This window comes from Gorilla gorilla, chromosome 1 (assembly GCF_029281585.2).
Source record: "Gorilla gorilla gorilla isolate KB3781 chromosome 1, NHGRI_mGorGor1-v2.1_pri, whole genome shotgun sequence".
In the NCBI taxonomy this organism is placed as follows: domain Eukaryota; kingdom Metazoa; phylum Chordata; class Mammalia; order Primates; family Hominidae; genus Gorilla; species Gorilla gorilla.
In genome coordinates, this window is record NC_073224.2 from 33,278,296 (window position 1) to 33,304,891 (window position 26,596).

Genomic DNA, 26,596 nt, shown 5'->3' on the forward strand with positions numbered 1-26,596 from the left:
AGCAAAATGTTTCTGATTTGAGCCAATTCAGTTGATATCCAGCTGGGCTTAATCATGCATCTGGGGTCAACTGGCCAAAGGCTGGCTGATCCCAGATTTTATCACGTGTCTGATGGTTGACTGACTGTCCATTGTGGTGACAACGGTGACCAGGCCAAGTGTTGCTCATCATCTAGTAGGCCAGTGCAAGCTGATTTCTATGACAGTGATGAGATTCCAAGAAGAAAAACAGAAGCATTTTGGTCTCCTGAGACCTAGGCGTAACACTGTCATAATTTTATTCCCCCTGCATTCTGTTGGCCAGAGCAAGTCAAAAGACCAGCCCAAATTCCAGAGCTGAGGAACTAGATTCCATCCCTGATGAGAAGAGCTACAAACTCACTTTGCAAAGGATGTGGCTGAAGGGAAGGATGGAAAATAGGGGTCATTTTGTGATCAATTTCTCACAATCCCTTCTGCAAGTAAAACACTAGTTAACCCAGTTGATATGCTAAGAAATGGCCAGATACATCTAAATGCTAAGGTGAAAAACAGCTTGTATTCTCTAGCTGAGATTTCTACTATATAAATTACAGCTGTTTGAGTATGCATTACCTCTTACATCTGAGGATAACGAAAACATCCCCCAAAACATAGTTCTCCATACCATGTATTCCAGGGCCAAACTTCTGCTTCTCAGGTATAACTGGATCCTGTCGGCTCCTGCATGTGCCCAACAGACCACCTACCATTTGTTTAATCTTGAAAGAGGGTTGCTACATAATAGACTTACCACATAATTACAAAATATTTTCCCCAGATTCCTATATCTCCCTCCTCCAGTTTGCTCTTAAATGTATTTTGTATTTTAATAACATTTTCCAAAGACACTCCACTAAAAAAAATTAGATGAGTGTTTCTAAAACAACACTTTGATCTTACTTCCCAGATGAAATCTCCACAACTCCATTTAACTCTAATTTCATTTTAAAATGCCATGTATTGTTTCCTTAATAGAAAGAATGCCAACATTACCACAGGAAAAGGTCAAAGAGATGAGAAGACTCAGTGAGCCATGTCATATTTATGCTGCATGTGGATATTTTTTCTTCTTTATTTTTTTGCTATTGACATTAGCCTTTGAAAATGCTTTAACAAATTTAAAATTATAGCTGCCTATTGGGATTTATTAAAATATCTATGGAAGCCAGAACTCATTTTTAACACTTTATGCTCTTATAGGAAAATCCTCCCTAAGATCAGGCTCCAAATGGTAATATTATGGAAAAAAAATCCATAAATGAATGAATATTGTATGTAGCAACCCTGGAAGTTTGCTGATGAATATTGCTAGAGTATCTACTGGAGCAAACCAATCTGTAGGATCTCTTCCCTTCCTTTCCTCCACGTTTCCCTCCCTGTATGCCTCCTTTTATACAAATGTATATCAAGATTAATCTTTGATGAAAAAAAATCACAAAAGAGCAATATATCTCCTGACACAGGAATCTGTGTAAATGGAGTGGATCGGTTCTTTCCATTTCACTTTGGTGAGAGTTAGAAGGGAATACATGAGTTCATTGTATGTGTAGTGGATATGAGATTTCTTGGTTACAATGTTGCAAAAGTAAAGCTCTATTTTCTACCACTGATCTCTACTCTGGTTCCTCCATTACGGCTCAGAAACAGAAAAATCTAGTACAACATAATCTAACTCAAAACTCAATTTAAACTCAGTTATTTTTTAAAGGAGTTTTCAAAGCTTATTCTGCACTCCCACTCACATCACACTCTATGGAAGGCATGGAAAATTTGGACAATCAGGTACAACAAGTAAGTATATGGTGAACAAGACAGAGAGCGGGGTAGTATATTCTCATTCTTGGTATGATTTTGCTCATCTTCTCAGGTACATGGGCATTTGACTGTACATAAAGAATAAATACCTGATACAGACTCAGGCAATTAGTGTTCGATAGCCACCCAACAGGGTCTCTGTGCAACTTCCTGGCCTGAATGATCCTCTGGTAGCATGGACACAGCCCCCACCACCAGTGATCAGTCTCCTGCAGAGACTTCATTCATGAAGTGTGCTCACTTTGCCTAGTGGCCTCTTGGATCCTGTTCACAGCTAATGTCTTTGCTTCATATTCTGAGTCCAAGGAAACTCATGGACACTTGCCATCCATGTAAGGAGCTCAGGTTATTAACTAGCCTACCTCTTATCAATTTCTGCCACGGTGCTTCTCAAGCTCCCCAACTTTATGGGGATATAGGCCCAGCATCTTTCCAATCTGTCCATGGAATAACATATGTGTGTGTGTGGTGGTTTAAAATATTTAACTTTACATTAATTTTTAAACCACATTCACATGTTTATGCAGCCTAGGTAAAACTCAAAAGGAAACATATTCCTGTAGTTATTGACCCAAGAAAATCCAAATCTATTAATATATGGAAAATGAGAATTAAAAATGAAAATTCAGGCTGGGCAATGTGGCCCATGCCTATGATCCCAATGCTTGGAGAGGCTGAGGCAGGAGGACTGCTTGAGCCCAAGAGTTCAAAACCAGACTGGGCAATGTCACAAGACCCTCGACTCTACAGAAAATTTAATAATTAGCCAGGCGTGGTGGTGCACACCTGTAGTCTTAGCTACTCAGGAGCCTGAGATGGGAGGATTGCATGAGCCCAAAAGTTTGAGACTGTGGTGAGCTATGATTGTACCACTGCACTCCAGCCCACGTGATGGAGCAAGAACCTGTCTCTAAAGAGAGAGAAAGAGAGATAATTCACCTTATATATTAGCTATGAAAAATTGGCCAGGCATGGTGGCTCATGCCTGTAATCGCAACATTTTTGGAGGCCTAGGCAGGTGGATCACTTGAGGTCAGGAGTTTGAGATCTGCCTGGCCAATATGGTGAAACGCTATCTTTACTAAAAATACAAAAATTATCTGGGCCTGGTGGCGGGCACCTGTAATCCCAGCTACTTGTGAGGCTGAGGCAGGAAAATCGCCTGAACCTGAGAGGGAAAGGTTGCAGTGAGCCGAGATCAAGGCACTACACTCCAGTTGAGGTGACAAAGTGAGATTCTGTCTCCAAAAAAAGAAAGAAAAGCGAAAAATTGACCCCCAAATTGACCAAACCAATATTTATGACTGGACAAAATGTCCTAATTTTTCCTTAACAGATTCACACATAAATTTAAATTATACAATAAGAATTCCTTGTGTACTTAAATTGGTCATGGTAGGCAGGTGAGTAGGAGTTCTGTAAAGAGATAACTGCATCAATAAGCTTGAAATATGTCATTATATTTGCTAATTAAATCAAAGGATTTTCCTCTGCTATGAATTTCAGACCCTATAGTCTATAGATTCAGCTCTACTCTAATTGCTCTGAGAGTAATCATGATCTCTCTCTAGAGAGACAGTAAGCTTCACTGGGACAGGTACATTGTCTCATATTTCTTCAGATGCCTCAGCAAAAAATATAAAATTGAACACATACTAAGCGAATTCATAAGTATTGATGATTGCTTGATTAATTGAGAACCTAAAATTCAGAAAATTCCTGTAGGAAAAAGACATCTTTTGCTAGGATGATCTTATATCTGGATCATATTCTTCCTCAGTCAACGCTTCATCTCTGAATTTATGAAAAAGATATTCCCACATTTGTGGAATTGGATTAAGATAAGAGAACATAGTCGATGAGTGCTACATTTTTAAAGAAAATATGTTAACCCCACAGCCAAGAAAGCTCTTATCCGTGACAGGAAGATTGATTAGACCATATCAATGAGCTATTGGGAAGGTAAGAATAATAAATAATAAATAAATAAAAGATCCTTTCAACAAAACAGAAAGCTGCAAATATATAACAATGCATAGTTTATTTCCTTTTATGTGTTAGAAGTTTGTGAAACAAAATGACAAATTTTTTGTAACATAGACAGAGCTGCAAACTTGGGAAGCAAACCTCTTTGTAGCAACCATTAAAATCAGTATAAATTTTTAGCATACTCTGGAGCGGTGTTTCCCAGTGAGTTTTGTTTAAAATATTAATAGTCATTACGTGGACCAAAAAAAAAGCCCAGTGTCAAATAATTCGGGAAATACTGGATTAAATAAAATTAAACAGGTTTCTTAAGTGCAGGACTTCTCAAAGCCTTACCTATGCTAATGAGCATAATGAATCTGAGAGGGAGAGTTATAATGAGTACAATTCCAAAACTTAAGAAATACTTTCCCTCAGAAGGAAAAGGTTTGCATTTCTGAAGAAAAATAAATGCATTTGCAAGACCTAGACTTTAAAATAGTGAACATGGTTCAAACATGCATCAAAGGACTGATTTTAATGCTTTTAGGTATCTTTTAGGTATTAAGTCCATCTAAATGGTTTGAATCCATCTGTCAAATAGCAGAATCTACACTATTCTAAACATTTACCATTTGTAAATATCTGGATACTTGGCTTTCTTTAAATAAAAAAGCTTAGCTGGTGGGCCGAACTCTTCACTGTAGTCACAGGCACAATCTATATAATAGGTATCATTTTTAAAAAGAAAGAAAAAAGTCATAGTTTCTACTATGTAAGGTTTATTTATTTATTCACTCAACAAGTATTTACTGAGCACCTACTATGTACTAGGCATCTTCCAGGGCTGAGGCTACAGTGGTGAGGAGGGAGGGACCCAGGGAAGCTATAAATAATACATAAGGAAGCAAGATAATTTCAAATGATCCATGAATTTAATAGAACAGGGCTATAAAGAGAGAGAAACCAGATGGATACTTTCGTTTGAATGATCAGGGAATGTGTTGCTGTGGAGGTCATAATTTATATGCAACTGAATGATTCATATGAGACAACCAGCAAAGATCTGGGGAAGAATATTCCAGCCAGATGAAACAAATATCAAGCCCTAAGGTAGAAACATGCTTGGCATTTCCAAGGATCAAATAATCTGGCTGTGTGGCAAGGGCATAGTAGGGAGAGGCAGATGATAGGTACTGATTTAACAGGCTATGTGAGAGTACCCTAGGATTCTACATGACCCACAGTAAGTGCTCAATTTGTTAAGGCAATGATGATGATGATGACGATGACGATGACAATGATGTTTTAGAAATAGAAATAAAATAGAATAAACTCTCTCTCTCTCTCGTTTTTGTTTTTGTTTTTGTTTGTTTGTTTTTTTGAGATGGAATCTTGCTCTGTCACCTAGGCTGGAGTACAGTGGCATGATCTCAGCTCATTGCAACCTCTACCTCCCAGGTTCAAGCTATTCTCCTGCCTCAGCCTCCCGAGTAGCTGGGACTACAGGCATGCACCACCACGCCTGGCTAATTTTTGTATTTTTAGTAGAGATGGGGTTTCACCACATTGGCCAGGCTGATTTCAAACTCCTGACCCCAGGTGATCTGCCCACCTCAGCCTCCCAAAGTGCTGGGATTATAGGTGTGAACCAAACTCTCAAATGTCAATGTCAGGAAATACTTTTGAGTAAACTTAGAGTTAAAATAAATGCCAGTGGTTCTTGACCTTTCTGTCATGATATACATTATATAAGTATTAGTCAAGGGAAGTAACACTAATAAATAACAATTCATTTCTCTTAATGAATGAGAAATCACAATCTGAGAATCACAATCTGCTTTGATTTCACAGCTCTCCCGAGTGGTGATGGAAACAGCCTGAAAGAGAGATTCAGGCTCTTTTCATCATGCTGCTCTGCCATCTTGGAACCCTCCATTTCTTGTCCCAAGCAAACAGGAAAGAGAAGAGACAGTAAGGAAGGTACACCAGATACCTCATGATCTCCCAAAAGTAATATACACATTTCCTGCTCACACTTCACTGGTGTGCATTAGTCACATGATCCTATCTAGATCCAAGGGCTGGGAAACATAGTCTTTCTGTGTACCACATAGGGAAAAGAAACAGTTTAGTGACTACCTATAAGCACATTACACTGCCTTTGCCACAATATGCTTAATGTTATGGGCAGAGCCAGATTTTGAAAAAAAAAAATTCACCCTCAAATTGGAAGAGAAGTATAACAAAGAGTGCAGCAAACTTTCTGAGAGATTTAAAAATCTCTCACTTCAGGCTGTGAAAACACCAGACAGATTCTGGGTTATCTTAACCTTTTCTTCCCATTCAAGAAAAGTTTATCCAGTTCTCAGTGATGGCCTTGAATTGGGCTGTAAACTATCTTTGTAATAAATTATTGGAAAACTGTTTTAACTCTTTGTGAAAAAGCCTCAGGAAGGTTTGCTATACAGTGTTGTGGGTAAACATCATGGTTAGGAGCTGCTAAATGTATCATATCATAGCATAATACACACACCAAACATAAAAGACTGTACTCATCACTGTCCAGTTCATTTGCCCATTCTTTCAATGATCACTTACTAAGCACCCGCTATGTGCCTTTGGCAGTCATCTCAGGACCTTCATGGCTCAGGAACAGTTTTATCATCCTCATTCTGAAAGTCCAACCAGACTCCCTTCCCTGAGGCTTTCCCTCACGCTCCAAGAGGGTAGGGAGTGAGAGGTGAGGAGACAGAAGGCTTTCGTAGACTTCCAGGTGTGAGGCAACTGTGGAAATGCAAGTGGAGAGATGTGGGCACCATTGCATTGGGAAAGAAGAAAACAGAGGACAATATGTAGGAACACAACATTTTTGAAGCAGTGGGACATTGCAACAGGAAAGTTATTTCATCTCCCTCGGCCTCAGTTTGCTTAACCATGAAATAAGTGTCAGGGTTGTGATGAGGATTAAATGAAAAAATGCATATAAACACTTGTGCCAGTGCCTATTTTCTAAATACATAGTAGGGTAAATGGAGGATCTAGGTAGGAATCCAGGAAACATGTTCCGTGGGATTAGCTGAGGTAACTGATAAACACCGTCCAAGAGCAAACCAAAGGAAGGATGACTAACATGATGAAGTGAACAGATTGTGGAGAAACCACAAGGAGATAACTTGGTGAATGTTTTGCTTGGGGCGAGGACAGACAGGGAGTAAGGGGAGAAGCGGGAACACAGCTGCCCTGCAGGAGAGCTCCAGGCTTGACCCATTGTGCTCCATCCCCACCACGCTGCTGAAAGGAGCCTTCTCTGAGTGAGGGCCTCCACTCCCTGATTTGACCCATTCCTGCCAGGATTTCTGATATAACGCAGCAGCTACACAACCCATAGCCTGTGGCCAGAGCACCCTGTAAGGGGAGGAAGAGACAGAGCCTATTAAGAAAAAACGGAGAACATAAAAGAAAATTGGGGCCAATTGCTCTGGCTCACACCTGCAATCCCAGCACTTTGGGAGGCCAAGACAGGAGGATCACTTGAGGCAAGGAGTTCAAGACCATCCTGGGCTACATTGTGACACTTTATCTCTACAAAGAAAAATTAATAATGATAATAATTTTTTATTGAAAAGAAAATGGGGTGCAAGGCGAAACCAAGTGTGTTGATGTTAGCTATATTAGGTGCCTGGAATCAGAAAAGGCAGGACACTGAAGTCTAGACAGTCTGCCATTAAACTAAACTTAATTAGTATAATTAAATACAAGTTAATGCATACATATAATTAATGTATACTAATTAAGTCATAGTACCATGCAAAGCCTGCTGATTGATGGGCTAGATTAGCAATTCAACTCATTAGCAAGAACAAAATTCTAGCATGCAAGACAGATTGTCCTCAGAAGTTAAGCAGGTATTATTCTAATCCTTGGAATCTCACATTGCCAAATTTATTTCAAAAGTCATTAACTAATTTTTAACATTCTGGATCTGAGAAAAGAAAACATATCAAAGCATATCCATTGTTCAGGAGACATCAGCCACAACGAACAAGCCCAGCTTTATAGCCCGTGGTATCTCCCCATCAAATTTCTGAAATCTTGTTTGTTTCACTCTTTGTTTTGAGCCCTGTGATTCTAGGTCTATATATCCCAGAGAAGGGTAGCACATTAACCCATTATCAGCTGTTATAAACTAAACACAGGCTATTGTATCAAAAATAACTAGAGATCACTTTAGAGTGGAGAGTAGAGCTTCGAGGGAATGAGATGCTGTACAAACTTCCCTACAGGAAGATTGCAATGCACCCAGACAATGGCTAAAGGGGAAGAATTTCAGCCCAGAATCCAGAGGAGAGCATTAGCACCTTGGGTAGAGAATGAGCATAATGGCATGAAGAAGACCTCAAAGGCAAACCTCCTCTGTAACTGTGTGTGATTCAAGTCTATACAAGATAGATGAACACAGGCAGTCTGTGAAAACTGAGTTCAGATCCTGCAGCAAGAACTGGATGATACAACACAGGAGAGATATGACTCCACATGTAGGTCTAAGTATGCTCTATTCCATTGGGAAGGTCAATATTTTTATTCAATTACATCAGAATGCTTTGGGTCCCATCCTATAAATATGTAGAATCCTCCTGAGGGTTGTTAACCTTTGTTATCTTTATCAGAATGTTTCCAGGCTGGTGAACATTTTGGTGAGTCCAGAACCTTTTAAAATCTTTCTGCAAGTCTGGTTACATCCATCTGGCCCTGATTAATATACAATTAACCTGCCAAGCGCTGTCTCAGAACCGCAGAGTCCAAGCCATCTCTGAGCCATCATCTTGCTAAAACTGGATATTACAAGAGCATATGAGGCCAACAAGAGTACAAAGGAGGGTGGTATGACTGAGGGCTGGAGGCGTCAAGAGAGTCCTTGAAGTAAAGGGAATGTGGGCCAAGCTGGAAGGAAGCCAGAATTTATATTCCTCTGGAGCCACCCCGATGTTTAACAAATAATAGATACGTAATAACTATGTGTTGATTGAAAAGGGGGCTAACGAGGACTCATACACTTCACAATAAATTACCAAAGGCAACGTCCTCAAGATTTCAGTTAGTGGAAGCATTCATTAAACATCCTTTCAAGGTTTTGGGACCCCACATGTCCCCCGTGAGAAACTGTGCCTTCCTGAGCATCTAGCAACCTGCTGGGGAGGAATTTGGAAGCCCTGACATTCCCAATCACTTCTGATAGAGGCTTTTGTCCAAATCAGTTTGTGTACACGTGGATAGTGAAAAATCTTCTCTTTACATGTGGAGAGGCAGGAAGAAGAAGACATAAGAATTGATCGTTTGATTAAATTTGTTATGTTTACTTGCGGGTTGTTGTTTCTTTTATTCTTCTGATTTCAGTCCAACATATTTGGGTGGGGCCAGCATTCAGCCTCAGTATGCTGTACCCAAAGCATTAGAGGGGGAAAAGGACGTAGTATATTCAGGGACAAAGACAAATCCAGCAGGATGTGATGATGTTTGAGCACCTACTTAATTTTTAATAAGCTATTTTGTTATTTCATAAAAATACAGTATATTTCAGCCTTTGGTTTTTAAAGAGAAATAGATGTTTTCTGAAGACTCAACATTCAATAGTTCTCTCTTTTCTCCTTGAGACTGACAAATTCGTCCCCTTTGATGTCATCAGTGGCTTTGGCCCATGATGACTTTCCTTTTCCCCATCCTCCATGGATGGCTTCTCTTCCTGGATCTCTGCCTAGGCTTCTGCCTTCAATCTCTTCTCTTCTTAAACTGAATAATCTTCCTTGCTTATCAGGTATATTACATTACCACATATTTGGTCATTTCTTATAGACTGATGACTCACAAGTCTATATCTTTACCCAGATCATATTCTGGAACTCTAAATGATTACTGGACATATCATGTTCAACTTGAAGACATTCCTCCCTTACCCATGCATTTTCCTGCTTTTCCAGTTTCAGAGAATATAAAATAGTTATCCACCCATCACCCAAACCAGATACCTACAAACATACCCTTTCTTTCTCTCTCACTTCCCATTCCCAGCATATCACCAAGCCCTATTAATGCTGACAGTTAGATGTCTCTCAGAGCTATCCACTTCCCTCCGTCTTTAATGTCACTACCCTAGCTCCAGCTGCCCAAGTCTCACCATGACAACCACAGCAGGCTTGATGGATCTCCCACAAGGCTCCACTCTTGTTCTCTCCAATCCATTCTCTATGCTGCAGCCAATGTGATCTTTATAAAATTCATACAGTCCAAATAAGGTCAGATCACACACACACACACACACACACACACACACACCGCTTTGCTTAAACCTCATATTTGCCCTGAGGATAGATGCCAAAATACTTTGCACAGCCTTCATGGCCCTGTGTGGCTGCCTTCTACCTCCTCTCCAGCTGTCCCTCACACCACTCCCTACTTTTTCTTTATATTCCAGCTCCTCTGTTCTTTTTTCAGTTCCTCACTCTTGTACTTCCCACAACCGCAAGGCCTTTGTCCATGCTGGCTCTGCCTGTAATTCTCTCCTCCACCACAACAACCCTTCCAGCATCGATTTTATTTCCGTCTACCCTTAGGATCCCAATTTAAACCTCTCTTCCTCGCAGCAATCTCCCCTTAACTGTGGACTAGGTGAGGCTCTCTGTTGTACATACACAATCCATACCATCCTGCCCCCATATTTCAGACCACTTATGATTTTATATTTATTTGTGATTATTTGACTTTTAAGTCCCCTACCAAAATATAATATCCATGAACAGAGACTACCTCTGTTTTATTTACCATTACTTCTCCAGAGCGTAGCACAGTGCCTAGTACATTGTAACTAACTAAAAAATATGTGATGAATAAATGAATGAATACTGTATTCTTCCTCCAAACAATATGTAGCCAAGTTTTTTTTTTCCAAGTCTACCTCCTTAACATCCCTCATATTTATCTCTGCTTCTCCTTCCCTAGTTCTCCTCATTCACAGCTTAACAACCTCTCACCTATCTATTACAGAGGTCTCCCAGAGGCTTCGTACACCTGCTCTCCTGATACAGGTACATCTCTTTTTATGGCACTTCCCAGATACTGAGGTTTTGTTGTTGTTGTTTTGTTTTGTTTTTGTTTTACAAACTGAAGATTTGTGGCAACCCTGTGTAAAGCAATTCTATCGACACCAGTTTTTCAACTGCATGTGCCCACTGCGTGTCTCTGTGTCACATTTTGGTAATTCACAAAATATTTCAAATGTTTTCATTATTATTATCTCTGTTTGGTGATCTGTAATCCGTCATTTTTGATGTTACTATTGTAATTGTTTTGGGGCCCCACAAACCACACAAATCAATCAATGTTGTATGTGTTCTGACTGCTCCACCAACTTGGCCATTCCCCTCTCTCCCTCTCCACAGGCCTCCCTTTCCCTGAGACACAACAATATTGAAATTAGGCCGATTAATTATTTTGCACTGGCCTCTAAAGTTCAAGTAAAAGGAAGAGTCACACGTCTCTCACTTTAAGTAAAAAACTAGGAATGATTAAGCTTAGTGAGGAAGGCATGTCGAAAGCTGAGATAGGCCATAGGCCAAAAGCTAGGCCTCTTGTCAAACAGTTAGCCAAGCTGTGAATGCAAAGGAAAAGTTATGTAAGGAAATTAAAAGTGCTACTCCAGTGAACACACAAATGATAAGAAAGCAAAACAGCCTTATTGCTGACATGGAGAAAGTTTTAGTGGTCTGAACAGAAGATCAAACCAGCCACAACATTCCCTTAAGCCAAAGCCTAATCTGGAGCAAGGTCTAAACTCTCTTAGATTCTGTGAAGTCTGAGAGAGACAAGGAAGCTGCAGAAGAAAAGCTAGCAGAGGTTGGTCCATGAGGTTTAAGGAAAGAAGCCATCTCCATAACATAAAAGTGTGAGTGCTGATGGAGAAGCTGCAGCAAGTTATCCAGATCTAGCTAACGTAATTAAGGAAGATAGCTACACTAACAACGGATTTTCAACACAGATAAAACAGCCTTCTATTGGAAGAAGATGCCACTGGGGACTTTCATAGCTAAAGAGGAGTCAATACCTGGCTTCAAAGCTGCAAATAATGGGCTAACTCTTTGATTAGGGACTAATGTAGCTGGTGACATTAAGTTGAAGCCAAAGCATATTCACCATTTTGAAAATCCTAGGGCCCTTAAAAAATATGCTAAATCTACTCTGTCTGTGCTCTACACATGGAACAAGACCTGGATGACAGCACATCTGTTTACAGCATAGTTTACCAAATATGTTAAACACACTATTAGGTCCTATACTCAGGAAAAAAAATAAAAAACACATTCCTTTCAAAAGATTACTGCTCATTGACCATGTGCTTGGTCACTCAGGAGCTCTGATGGAGAGGTATAAGGAGATGAATGCTGTTTTCATGTTTACTAGCAACATCCATTCTGTTGCCTATGGATCAAGAAGTAATTTTGACTTTTAAGTCTTATTATTTAAGAAATATATTTTGTAAGCATATAGCTGCCATAGATAATTATTCCTCGGCTACAACTGGGCAAAGAAAGTTGCAAACCTTCTGGAAAGAATTCGCCACTCCAGATGCAATTAGGAACATTTGTGATTCATGGGAAGAGGTCAAAATATCAACATTAGCAGGAATTTGGAAGAAGTTGATTCCAACCCTCATGGTGACTTTGAGGGGTTCAAGACTTCAGTGGAGGAAGTCACTAGAGATGTAGTGGAAATAGCAAGAGAACTAGAATTAGAAGTGGTGCCTAAAGATGAGACTGAATTGCTAGAATCTTATGTTAAAAATTTAATGGATGAGGAGTTACTTCTTACGAAGGAGGAAAGAAAATAGATTTTTGATCTAGGCAATGCCATTTGGGACATAGGCATGGGCAAAGATTTCATGATGAAAATGCCAAAAACAATTGCAACAAAAGTAAAAATTGACAAATGGTTCTACTTAAATTAAAGAGCTTCTGCACAGCAAATCAAACTATCATCAGAGTGAACAGACAATCTACAGAATGGGAGAAAATTCTTGCAATCTATCTGTCTGACAAAGGTCTAATATTTAAAGTCTACAAGGAACTTAAACAAATTTACAAGGAAAAAAGCCCCATTAAAAAGTGGGCAAAGGACATGAACAGACATTTCTCAAAAGAAGACACTCATGAGGCCAACAAACATATGAAAAAAAGCTCAACATCACTGATCATTAGAGAAATGCAAATAAAAACCACAATGAGATACCAGCTCATGCCAGTCAGAATGGCGATTATTAAAAAGTCAAGAAACAACAGATGCCGTGAGGTTGCAGAGAAGAAGGAATGTTTTTACACTGTTGGTAGGAGTGTAAATTAGTTCAGCCATTGTGGAAGACAGTGTGGCAATTCCTTGAAGACCTAGAACCAGAAATACCGTTTGACCCAGCAATCCCATTATGGGGTATATACCCAAAGGAATATAAATCATTCTATTATAAAGATACATGCACGAGTATGTTCATTGCAGCACTATTCACAATAGCAAAGACATGGAATCAACCCAAATGCCCATCAATGATGAACTGGATTGTCTAACTGTGGTACATATATACCATGGAATACTATGCAGCTATAAAAAGGAATGAGATCATGTCCTTTGCAGGGACATGGATGGAGCTGGAAGCCATTATCTCCAGCAAACTAATGCAGGAACAGAAAATCAAACACCACATGTTCTCACTTATAAGTGGGAGATGAACAATGAGAACACATGGACACAGGGAGGGGAAAAACACACCCTGGGGCCTGTCATAGGGTTGGGAGCCAGAGGAGGGAGAGCATCAGGAAGAATCGCTAATGGTTGCTGGGCTTTATACCTAGGTGATGGGATGATCTGTGCAGCAAACCACCATGGCACACGTTTACATATGTAACAAACCTGAACATCCTGCACATGTATCCCAGAACTTAAAATAAAAGTTGAAGAAACAAAAGAAAGTAGATTTTTGAGGTACAGTCTACTTCTAGTGAAGGTGCTGTGAACATTGTTGAAATGACAACAAAAGATTTAGAATATTCCATAAACTTAGTTGATAAAGCAGCTTCAGGGTTCCAGAGGATTGACTCCAATTTTGAAAGTTCTACTGTGGGCAAAATGCTATCAAATAGCATCACAAGCTACAGACAAATTTTTCATGAAAGGAAGAGTCAATTGATGCATCAAACTTCAATTTTGTCTTATTTTAAGAAACTGCCTCAGCCATCCCAGCCTTCTGCAACCACCACCCTGATCAGTCAGCAGCCATCAACATCGAGGCAAGACCCTCCATCAGCAAAAAAGATTACAACTTGCTAAAGGTTCAGGTGACTGTCGGCATTTTTTTTTATTATACTTGAAGTTCTGGGATACAAGTTCAGAACATACAGTTTTGTTGCATATATATGCACGTGCATTGGTGGTTTGCTGCACCCATCAACCCATCATCTACATTAGGTATTTTTCCTAATGCTATCCCTCCCCTAGCCCCCCACCCTCTGACAGACGCTGGTGTGTGATGGTCCCCTCCCTGTGTCCATGTGTTCTCATTGTTCAGCTCCCACTTATGAGTGAGAACATGCCGTGTTTGTTTTTCTGTTCCTGTGTTAGTTTGCTGAGAATGATGGTTTCCAGCTTCATCCATGTCTGTGCAAAGGATACGAACTCATCCTTTGTTATGGCTGCACAGTATTCCATGGTGTATATGTGCCACATTTTCTTTATCCAGTCTATCACTGATGGACATTTGGGCTGGTTCCAAGTCTTTTGCTATTGTGAACAGTGCTGCAATAAACATGCATGTGCATGTGTCTTTATAGTAGAATTTGTAGATTTATAATCCTTTGGGTATATACCCAGTAATGGGATTGCTGGGTCAGGTGGTATTTCTGATTCTAGACCCTTGAGGAATTGCTACACTGTCTTCCACAGTGGTTGAACTAATTTACACTCCCACCAACAGTGTAAAAGTGTTGCTATTTCTCCACATCCTTTCCAGCACCTGTTGTTTCCTGACTTTTTAATGATCGACGTTCTAACTGGCGTGAGATGGCATCTCATTGTGGTTTTGATTTGCATTTCTCTAATGACCAGTGATGATGAGCATTTTTTATGTGTCTGTTGGCTGCATAAATGTCTTCTTTTGAGAAGTGTCTGTTCATACCCTTTGCCCACTTTTTGATGGGGTTGTTTTTTTTCTTTTAAATTTGTTTAAGTTGACTGCCAGTATTTGTTCAACAATAAAGTACTTTTTAAATTGAAGTGTGTATATTTTCAGACATAATGCTATTGCACATTTAATAGACTAAAATATAGCATAAACATAACTTTTATATTCACTTTTAAATGTGTGTGAATCACTTTTTTGCAATATTTGTTTGACTGTGGTTGTCTAAAATAGAAACCTGCAATATCTTTGAGGTACGTTTATATTCCAATGCAACATACATACTTTGAGAAGAGTGAACTTTCTAAATACAAATCTGAGCATGTCCCTCCCCGTTCCAAACCCTTTATGTGCCTACAAATACGGAAATAGCTCACACCTCAGTTTCTTTGCTCTGAGCCTTCCCTTTGCTCTTTCCCCTCCCCATGTTTTTGCTTAGCAGTGATCACCAATTTTTTTATGTCATGGCATGCATTTTAAAATAATACTTATACAGCAGGCCAGAATATAAAGAGGAGCTCCAAGAGCCCAAAGCTGAGGAATTCAATAATTTAACACACCTCTAATCCATGTAGCTTGTCACCGAGATTGGGGAACTTTGGCTTAGGAAATATTAGTTCAACATTTGAGTCTTGCTGGAGAGTGGATTTCTCTATGAAATTTTTTCTTCACTTTCGTGACCCCAAAACTGCCTGGAAAAGTTTTTAATAATACTCTGAATACTTAATTTGTTTACATTCCTGCCTTTTTCTATGAGACTGAAAATCCCTTTGGAACAGAAAACATAGATTACTCACCTACGAATTCTCAGAATACAGTGATGGTGCCCAGCCAAACTGATAATGAGCAAAAAAAAAGGAAGAGAAAGATCCAAGAATCTTTATTCCAAGTATCCTGGATGGTTGTTGGGTTAATTTCCCTTGGTCATCATTTTTATATTTGTAGACATTTTTCTAAAACTAAAGCGGTTTCTTTCTGTTCCCCCAAGCCTTTTTTCCTAGAGGTAAGCTTTCAAACTACTACTATGACTAAGCAAAGTGCTGGCATTTCAAATGATAAACATCCCAAAAAGAAAAAAAAATGGCTACTCTGTGAAATTGACTTCTAAGTGCCCAATAGACTATTGAGCTTTTTGCTGCCAGAAAATTTTCTGTCAACTGATGCTTCCAGAATCAGATGGTTCTCATCAGCAAGAAGAGAGAGATTCCAGAAGGTGAAGATTTTATAAATGCATCGAAAAGTGTCAACGTTTTTGTTTCAAGTTATGATTGAAATGAGCATAACCTCATATTTTAAAACACTAGGAATGCTCTTGAAGTGGTGAAAAGACAAAAAGGAAAGCTGAGGCTGCCAGAACAATTTTTTCGATTTCCCAGATGAACTTGACAACAAAATGAGTATGGCCAGAAGTCCATCCTCACCCGGAAAGCACTCATGTGCTCACTGAGAAGCCAGTGAACATCATAGCTGATGGCCAGTTCCAAGGAAGCTCATTCAAGCACCTCTATCCAAGAAAGGGTGGCTCCAAGCAACATTGCCCAATTGCAGTAATTTCCTTCAGATTTTACTCGTGACTATCAACTTATTGCTACTGACCTAAAAGCCAAACTATGCTTTTTTGTGATAGTTATTGATCTTGCTTTTTTCCCAAACTTAGCTTCCCTGGTGAATAAACACTCCAGTACTCTTCACTGTAAAGTGTAGATGATACAATGCTTACCTCTCAGGGTTGTTGGAATAGTGAGAAGAGCCACAAAATATCATCGATCTATACATTCTAGTGCTAAACATCAACTGAAATAGAAGATGATGCTCTTCTTTCTTTCAGTAGGGGCACAGAAGAATTCACTGGGAAACATGGGAGAGTAACCCAGCTCTGGGGCTTCATCTAAAGACCTAGGGGAAAAAGGGCTCCTATGAAGATGTGGTTGGTGGCTTTGTCCTGTGCCCTCTTAGATAAGCTGGACTACATCTCTCAGAATTTCCTTCCCTGCATGGGGCGAGGCTAGGATTGACAACAAGAGAAATGTTCATAAGTTTTGGAAAGCAGAGCGAAGTAGCAGCCATTGCACACTGAAGGTATGTCAAGGGCATGAGGCATGGTTGCAGCTCCTGGATGTTGTGACTGATCTGTGGACTCATTTTGTTGTCACGGGACCCTCCAGGCTTGTAGCAACTCTCATTCCCACCAGACAGCTCCCTTCAGCTTCCTCAAGTCCAAGCCAGTTTGTCCTGGAGGGGTTTAATTTAACCTCATGGGTTCCAGGTGGGTTTTGCTCTTTCCCACTTAACATCTGGCTTTCCTTCCTGACAGCCCATCCTATCCATCCACAGCAACTTCAAGCCCACACCAGGTGCAGAGACCACAGCATCCCATAGAATTCTTTGTCAGATCCCACAGTTATGGAGGATCCATATCATACTCCCCTTATTTCAGATCATTCACTGTGGCTCTGCTTCTCTGATCGAGCCAAACTAATAAAGTAGAAATCCTTCCCACCCTACTTTTCCCCCCAACTTTCTTAGGGAAATGAAAGGAAGCTTCCTAAGGAAATGCACTGTGCCATCCTCTGTCACAGATAGAAAAAGTTTCCGTCATAGTCATGTGACTCCGAAATGCACAATCACCAGCGCCTCATCCACTTTCATTCCCAATAGCCGGGGATCAGGAGTAACATTTATATCATCGTAAAAGAAATACTTGTAAGGCAAATTCTTGATCTTCAGTCTGAGTCATCCAATGTACTCAGATCAAAGGAGGCAATTCTCAATTCCTTTAACACAGATGGGACCAGTGAGAGGGGATGCTAGTCATCCTCCAAACTTCTGGAGTTACCACATGAAAGAACTCCTCTACTTTAAAATACTTACTCTAGCATCCTGATCCACATCCTCAACGGCCTTTTCAGAAGCAGAAAACAAAAGTAAATGGCCACCCACATACTATGGAGTTGGTACATTTGCTAAGTTGCCCAGGCAAAAGAACTAATGACTCAAAACACTTCGGTCAAAACTTTCCAGAGATAGTGATCTTTACTGCAGCAGAAAATACCTTTTCACCCGTAAAATACAACTTCTGTGTTTCAAACTTTCTTTCTTTCTTTTTTTTTTTTTTTTGAGACGGAGTCTTACTCTGTAGCCGAGGCTAGAGTGCAGTGGCGCGATCTCGGCTCACTGCAAGCTCCGCCTCCTGGGTTCATGCCATTCTCCTGCCTCAGCCTTCCGAGTAGCTGGGACTACAGGCGCCCGCCACCACGCCCGGCTAATTTTTTGTATTTTTAGTAGAGACGGGGTTTCACTGTGTTAGCCAGGATGGTCTCGATCTCCTGACCTCGTGATCTGTCCGCCTCGGCCTCCCAAAGTGCTGGGATTACAGGCGTAAGCCACCGTGCCCAGCCTCAAACTTTCTTTAGAGTAACACAGCTGAACAATAATTGTGCGATCTCAAGAAAGTCTGGGTGTGTTGAGAACACTTTAAACCTAAGCACCTTGCTATGGTTTGAATCATGGTGTCCCCACCAAAATTCATGTGGAAACTGAATCCCCAGTACAATCTGATTAAGAAGTGTGGCCTTTAGGAGTGGATGTAAATAAACAAAAAGAGGTCCAGAAAGGAGGCAGGAAGTTTACTTGTGGTATCTTGGAGGAAGGCAGGAGAAATGGCCCCTGGAGAGGACAGCTTAGTGTGTTTATCCCAGCCCAGGCCTGGAGGACAGGTCAGTCCTATCCTCAAGGAGGCTGCATACAGAAGCCAAAAACACTGTTTCCAGTGGAATTTATCTCTCAGGATCAATCAGGATTACTCCAGGACCCAAAGGACTAAATCCATCCAGTTCGGGAGTGAGGATATATTTACAGGAAAACACAGTGTTGCTTTGGGCACCGGAGATGACCCAGGAGGAACAACAGTGGGTACCCATGGGCTCCACCAGGGCAGTTCCAAGCCTGGAAGCAGCTGTCTCCCTAGAGCCCCTTAAGAGTGGCCACCACATATTTCCCACTAGTAGCCAATGGGCAAGTGATATCGGCAGGAAGTAAAATAAAGAAAACTGCATGTGAGCCCATAGACAACACCTAGGGACTCCTAAAGTCTCCATAGTTGCTGGAGATATAATTTTAATATAATTCCACAAGTGCCCACAGGCTAGAGGGGTGGAGGATACCCAGGTTCTATTCCATTAGATTAGAGTGAAATGAATGAGGAAAATACTTATCCCAAAAGCAAATGCAATACATAGAAACTACAGAGTAAAAGTTCAAACTAACCTTTCCTTACTTGATATTTATACTTACCAATTTTTTAATATATTCATTTTTTTAAATTGTCTTCAAATAATGTATGCCTTTGCCACTTGACAATAAGTTGGCTCTCCATTCATTGTTTGCAGGATTGCATCCACTAACAAAGAGGTGGGCCCCTGTTTTTCAAGCCAGAATATTTAATTTTGTTGATGCTTCCTCCTCAGTGTTTCTTACAAAAACAATGAATTTTGTCCCATGCTGTTTGTAGAAGAGAAAAACACAGAAGGCAAGATTTTGCGAATGCCATCTGTGCTATTAACAAGTCATATTATCTCAGACTTTCACAGTGCATGGCAGTGTCGCAGGCACAACATTTGGTCTGTGTCATGTACAAATGCCTGAAGTTTCGGCTGCATTATTCCTCACCTATGAAACTCAGGGGACTGCCCAGATGTTCTTAAAGGATTCTTTCGGCTTCAATATTGCATCTCAGAATTTCCAACATGATATAACTTACTAGGAACTCCTTCCACAGAAATAAACCTTCCAAAACCCTCGCAAGACATTTTTGTAAACTACTGAGTGGTATATTATTTTTAAAAAATCACTTTAAATAAAGACTCACTTTTATTTTAAACTGGAATAATATTGACTGTGTTATAAAAGCCCTATTATCATTAATTATAGCCATAATATATGAAAAGTTCCACCTAAGTTCCATTACATTAATTTTGTAATATAAAACAGTTTACAAAAAAGGTTACAATGGTGTATGTCATGTACAGTTTGGAGACCATAGAATATATATTATATAATTTTATACATGAAAATATATATGTAGGTGCAAAAGTTATAAATGTATATGTAAATGTAGACTGAAATTTAACTAAATATTATGACAATAAAATAGACTTCTTCATAACTTTTGCATTTTAGTTCTAAACTAATTGAAAAAAAGGCTTTAGATTTTTACTTGTAAACCCTCTCCACAAATAATGTATTGCTGATATATCATCTTTGTTCCCAATAAAGTGGATAAAATCATCATAACAGTTCCTCTGTAAACATTAGTTAAGAACTGAAAACATAAAAGAATTTCCATTAAATAATTGAAAGTTAAACAAAGTTTATCATCTTGATCTTTAGTGAAGATTATCTTGAGATTAATCTACACAATTATACCCACGTTTCAGCATCAATGTTCATTATGATCTCATATTTAACCAACAATTTATGATGGGTACAAATTTTAAAATATGTGAACAAGAATAAAAATTATTTGTAATTATACTACCACGAGGGAAAGAGGTGTTTGGCTGAGAAATAAATTAGCTGAGTGATAGAATCACAAGCAGTGTCTTAACAGGCTCGCTCACATGTTCACTAGGTCCATCTCAGCATCCTTCACACTGATTTGTTTTGAAGGGGGAAAAAAAAAATTAATGGCTTATGTATTGACTTTAAAACGGGGCATTCTTGTCTTTAATAATGTGATCCCACCAAGTACTTTGCAAACCCCCAAATTGACAGCCACAGATTAGGAAATGTCATAATATTGATAACATTGAACCATTTCCTAAAAGGTTCGGCTGTAACTGAGTTCTGTTTGTCAAGACTGCCAGAGCTTAAGAAAAGACACAGCTTCCCCACTGTTGTCCTGGCACTGGCCATCTCACGAGGCACACAATCATTGGAACATCTAAACAGATGGCCTTTCGTCCAAGGCAGGCCCTATAGAAGACCCTTTCTTGTTAATACATTCTCTCTTTGTGAGGATTGTTTCTGTGGCTTGGCAAATTGTTTGCCATCTTCTTCATCCATTCCTAATTCTGAATTATCTATGTGACTTGATCTGGGACGTGGTTCGCAGACTTCCCTTGATCTTGCTAGCCCTCACTTCTAGTTTTACATCAGCTGCTGTCCCTGACTCAGCACTCTAAATAAAAGCAATTGTTTGCTCCTTTTTCAGTATGTATTGCTTTTGGCTCTGAGACAACAGAGCTGAAACTAGACCTCAGGGCTATAGGAGAAAAGTGTTAAGTTCTAAGAGTATGGGATAACATCCATGGGAATAGGCAAGAGAAAACACATCAAACTGCTTTTCTAGACACACTGACATCTCCTGTGAATGAAAGAAAAAAATAGTTTGTGAATTCTCTTAATTAGGCCTATTTTTTTTCTGCATCTAAATTGTGTTTCTTTCTAAGATCAAAAAGGACCAAAAAAGACTCCTAAGGCTGTTTTCTTGTCATTTAAGTTTCAAAAACAGTAAAGTACTTTAATTTCGCTTAATTGCCATAAATTCAACACAGCCTAAAGAAAAAGAGTTTATAGTGCCAGTTTTTGTTTCTTAGTCAAAAAATCATTTTTACATATCCCTTCTATATCATTCCTAATTGTATTTTGTATTTCCCAATTCACTCTTGGTAACCTTCTTTGCCCTTCACATTGGATCAGATCAACAGATTTTGCTGACGGAATAAAAGTCACATAATCACATAAAAAGAAAACCTCAGGTTGAGCTCCATGAGGTCATTCACAGATGTCACCACTAGCAATAGGAGAAGAGGTTGTCTTGCAACTGTAAGAGTAGCCAGGGGAGTCTATGCCTGCTAAGAAGGCAAGAGGCAAGGGCTACTGGTAAGAGTGGCCTCTTCCTCTCAGGAAGTGACTTCAAACTATAGATATGGCAAAAGAAAGTGGTCCAGATCAGCAGTTTCTACCTAATATGCCAAGCATTTCCAAGGGGAGAGCCTCAGAAAACTCAATTGAAGTCTCCCATGGAGTGGACAGCCAAAGCCTTGGCATTGCAAGATATCAGAAGAAACAACGCATCAACCGGAGAAACACGTTGCCACCCTCCTGAGACTTTACATTTCACAAGACCTAACAGGCCATCCTAACTCCAATCAGGCGTTGCAGGGATAAGAAGGCTTTCATTCCCTGGGAGAGTTCTGGGACCAAGGACTCTTCTCTGACACCACCATTGTCTTTTGCTACTGGAGTCACCATTACAGCGTTCACTTGCCTATGTATAGCTTATTACTTCAGGAAAATTATTTACAAAAAATAAAAGGCGTAAAATATAAGAAGGAAGTAGAGGGGAATAAGAAACTAAATACACCCAGTGCTACCCTCTATGAGAGTATAAAGGAAGAGGTAAATAAATCTCAACGTGGAAAAACCTAAAGTCTTTTTTATTCTTGACAATTTGGCTTGAGAAAATTGAAATGCCCTTATAAACCAAAATTAACCCAATACTCTGGCTCTGACAGTGACATCAGCAGTGGTGTGATGCAGCAGCTGGCTCACTCAGGCTGTCTAAGAGCCACTTGTTAAAGTGTCAAGAAATTTGCGAGCTCATGTTAAACACAGCCATTTTAAAAATTAAATTATATAAGCTTAAAATGAAATGCATTATATCAAAATGGAAAGATAATACTCAAAATTCTCACTACTTATTTTACTATATTTTACAATTATCTATGCTATTGATGTTATAGACATGCATTTTATCTGTATGATGAAAATGCTATAAAATTGTGTGCTGCTGTACTCCTCTTCCCAGTTCCTCTTTCAGTAACATCATGTTAGTAACTTGAAATCAGACATGGTATGAGTATTAATACTATGGAAATCAACAAAAGCTAAAAACCAGGGTTTTATTTATCTTTTTGATTGCCTAGGCTTAAGAAAGAGATGGATAAAATGTTAATAATGAAGATAAACTTAAAAATGTATATATCTGTAGCCATGCATTCTAAATAACACAAAATATCTTTTTAAAAATTTTTCTTCAATTTGAAAATCATTATTTGGCTCAGCAAAGAAGTCACTCATCATTAAATAAGTGACATTCCTACATAGTCCTGAAGCTGAAAGAGATTTTTACTTAATAAATGTAATTTGTATAAGGATGAGAAATAGTTTAATTATAAGACACATAACAAATGTAATGATGATAGATTGTACTAGGAAAAGAGTTAGCAGATTGGAAAGAAATTTCATTTTTCAGGTAGCAGTTGCAATCGTAAGTTGGCTAAAGACACAAGAGTTCACCAAAAATCAGCAAAAGCATTCTTTAAGAATCAATTGGATATATGGAATTTACAATAAAATGTACTGTATATGTTATTATTTATAAATGTGTGCTACACATCTGTATATCTGTAATATTTATAATAAAGCATATAGATACATATATGTATATAACACACACATACATATACAGTCTGTATATATATAGCATATATATAAACATACATATATATGTGTGTTTGTGTGTGTGTGTGTGTGTGTATGCTATAGTTTGAATGTGTCCTGCAAAAAGCATGTGTTGGAAACTTAATTTCCAATGCAACAGTGTTAAGAAGTGGGACCTTTAAGAGATGACTAAGCCATGAGGGTTCTGCCTTCACTAATTGCTTAATGTTGTTATCATGAGAGTGGGTTTGTTACTGTGGGAGTGGTTTCCTTATAAAAGGACAAGTTTGGGCCCTTGTTGCTCTCTCTCTCTCTATCTTGCTCTGTCTTGCCCTACTGCCTTCTGTCATGGGATGACACAGCAAGAAGGTCCTCACCAGATGCTAGAGCCAGGATGTTGGATCTCCCAGCCTCCAGAACTATGAGCCAATAAATTTTCATTCATTATAAATTACCTAGTCTCAGGTATTCTGTTATAGCAGCATGAAATGAACTAAGACTATAGGTATAGGTATGTAGATATAGATACAAATATATAGATATCCTTTTAGTGTGATTAATATTTACCAGCACACCATTAGACATTAGACACAGGTATCCTACCATATTCAAAATTTATTTAAATAATTATGGAAATGTATATAAAGCAAAAGGATAAAAACAATGACAATAAAACCAAAATGAAGGGATAATCATGGTAGCATAGAAAGGGAAGACATGGATAAAGTTAACATACTAACACGCATGCCCTGAGGTCTTGGATCACTGCTAAGGAGTAAACTGAGAATACAACTCTACATGTAGAAAATTTAGTGATTAAAAAAGGAGATATATAAACTAACTTTGTCAGACTGGGTCGCAAAAACTTCTTGGCATTAAATATCTCTTGCTCACCACTGAACATCACTGGAGAAAGTAAAGAGCCATTCTCTGAATAGCCTGAAGCACAAGCGCTCAGGAACCCTTGGTGCTTCTACCATTTCTCTGGGTGATGCTTCTTGCTCTATTAGGTGAACAGATTAGTATTTCAGTGTTTCACTATACCACATTGAAGTGGTCCTTAGGAAAGCCTAAGGCTTGATGGGTGAGCTATTAAGATCTCTATTGAACTTCAAGTTTGTTTAATGAGTTCTTCACAGGGCACTCCAGAATGTTCCCGTCACTTCAGATAGTCCTGTCACCTATTTATCACTCAAAAAGTTTGTTTGCTTAAGCAACCTTCTGGAACATAACAGTCTTCCCTTTCTTCCACTACTAATTAAATCTTACCAATCACTCAAGGCCCAACAGAAGTCCCAGCTATTCTATTATCCGACTCTATATCAGTTGATCAGAAAGCTTATCTATTTTCCATGAACAAATATAAACATCTTCCTGGATACTTCCCACCCAGAATTACTTGAGATTGGAGGCCTATTGGCAATAGGTACTCCTGGCTAACTGACTAAATGATGTAAATGCTTTATAGGCATAAAAAGGAAATCCGAGAACCAAGGCAAAATGTCGACTTTTAAATCCAACCAGATCCACAAGGCAACTTTTAAAATCCTGACATATTTACGTTGCACAAATATTACAGTCAAAGCACTGGGAACATTACATGGAATACACTTCCATTTAGGCATACTTTCTTTTAAAAATACATTGTATCTGAAAATAAAAACCTACTTCTCTCTTTTAGGAAAAGAACTGTATCAAGAAACATAGTTAGATGACTTCTCCTTTCAGGAACTTTGAGTAGATGTACTTTCCCTGTTTCTCCCACTAAGTACAACTAAAAGACCTGTACAGTATATGTAAAATAAACATAAGAAAAAATGGAGGAGAGAAGGCAGACCACCTAGGGACTTCATGATGTGAGGAAACACAGTGGTGAGTTACCTGGTTCTCTTTTTAACCTCCTGTATACCAGACTTGGAGCTGTAAGAAGCTGGTAACCCAGAAATGAAAACAGGTACAGACAAAAAGAGCTCCAACAAATCCTCCACCCTCTAGCCAAAGGATCAAGAAAGAGAAAGCCCAGCAAAAAAAAAAAAAAATTTAGACAATAATCGTATTACTCCAGCCAAACACCACAGGAAAAATGGTGGCCCCACCATGTCTGTGCCAGAAAAGGTCAAGTGGAGAGCCCAGATTTCCTCCCTTCTGAGGCTATGGTGAAACACCCAATACTCTGCTAAGGTAACATTAAAGAAAGCCAAGTATGGAGACAGCATTTACATCTCTTCCAGCCAGTTACAGGGTCCCTTCCAATGGTGTCAGTGGGGATTATGTGGAGAGATGGACCTCCCAGCCCAGCCAGCAATAACGAGGAACTTCCCTACTTTAGATGTCAACAAAGGCCAAATGGGAATCTGTACTTCTACCTCCACCTGACAATAATGAGGTAACACTCCCCACAAATTATTGCAGTGTGCTACAGAGAAAGCCAATTAAAACTGAAGGTTTGAGTAATATCTAGTCTCACAACATAACACAAAACTATCCAGATCTCAGTAAAAAAAAAAAAAAAAAAAAATCACTCACCACACCAAGAACCAGGAAAATCTCAAACTGAGTTTAATAAAAGACAATCAATAAATGCCAAAACTGACATGGTAGAGATGCTAGACTTTTCCGACAAAGATTTTAAAGCAGCCATGATGAAAGTGCTACAATGATCAATTATGAAGATGTTTGAAAAAAATGAAAAAGTAAAATTAGCCAAATCTATAAAAGTATCAGCAAAGCAATAGAAGACATAATGAAGAACTAAATGGAAATTTTAGAATTCCAGAATACAATAAGCAAAATAAAAACTCAATAGATGAACTCAATAACAGCACAGAAGAAACAGAGGAAAGAATCTTTGAGCTAGAAGGTAGACCAATGGAAATTATTCGATCTTAACAACAGAGAAAATAGAATTTTTTAAAAAATAAATAGAGCCTTGGGGGCCTGTGAGGCTGTAACAAAAGATCTAATCTGTCATTGAAGTCCTAAAAAGAAAAGAGAAAGAGGGCAGGTCTAAAGAAAGTACTCGAAGAAATAATGGCCAAAAACTTCCCTAATTTGGGAAGAGACATAAACCTATGGGTTCTTGGAAGGCCAAACAGAATAAATCCAACCAAATCAATATCAAAACACATCATAATT

At 39.0% G+C, this 26,596-nt stretch overlaps 1 protein-coding gene across 20 annotated transcripts in view; it reads right to left on the minus strand.

Moving 5' to 3' along the window:
* LOC134758841 (uncharacterized) overlaps positions 1-26,596 on the minus strand; it is a 330,244-nt gene that overhangs the window by 279,556 nt on the left and 24,092 nt on the right. For 5 of the 20 annotated variants that reach the window (XR_010134474.1, XR_010134479.1, XR_010134467.1 and 2 more), the window contains one exon: positions 6,403-6,588. The exons of 13 other annotated variants lie outside the window; for them this stretch is intronic. The gene's annotated coding sequence lies outside the window, so the exon portion shown is untranslated. Of the gene's footprint in view, positions 1-6,402; positions 6,589-19,309; positions 19,517-26,596 lie in introns of all 20 variants that reach the window. 2 more of the 20 variants (XR_010134471.1, XR_010134466.1) reach the window with 1 other exon arrangement.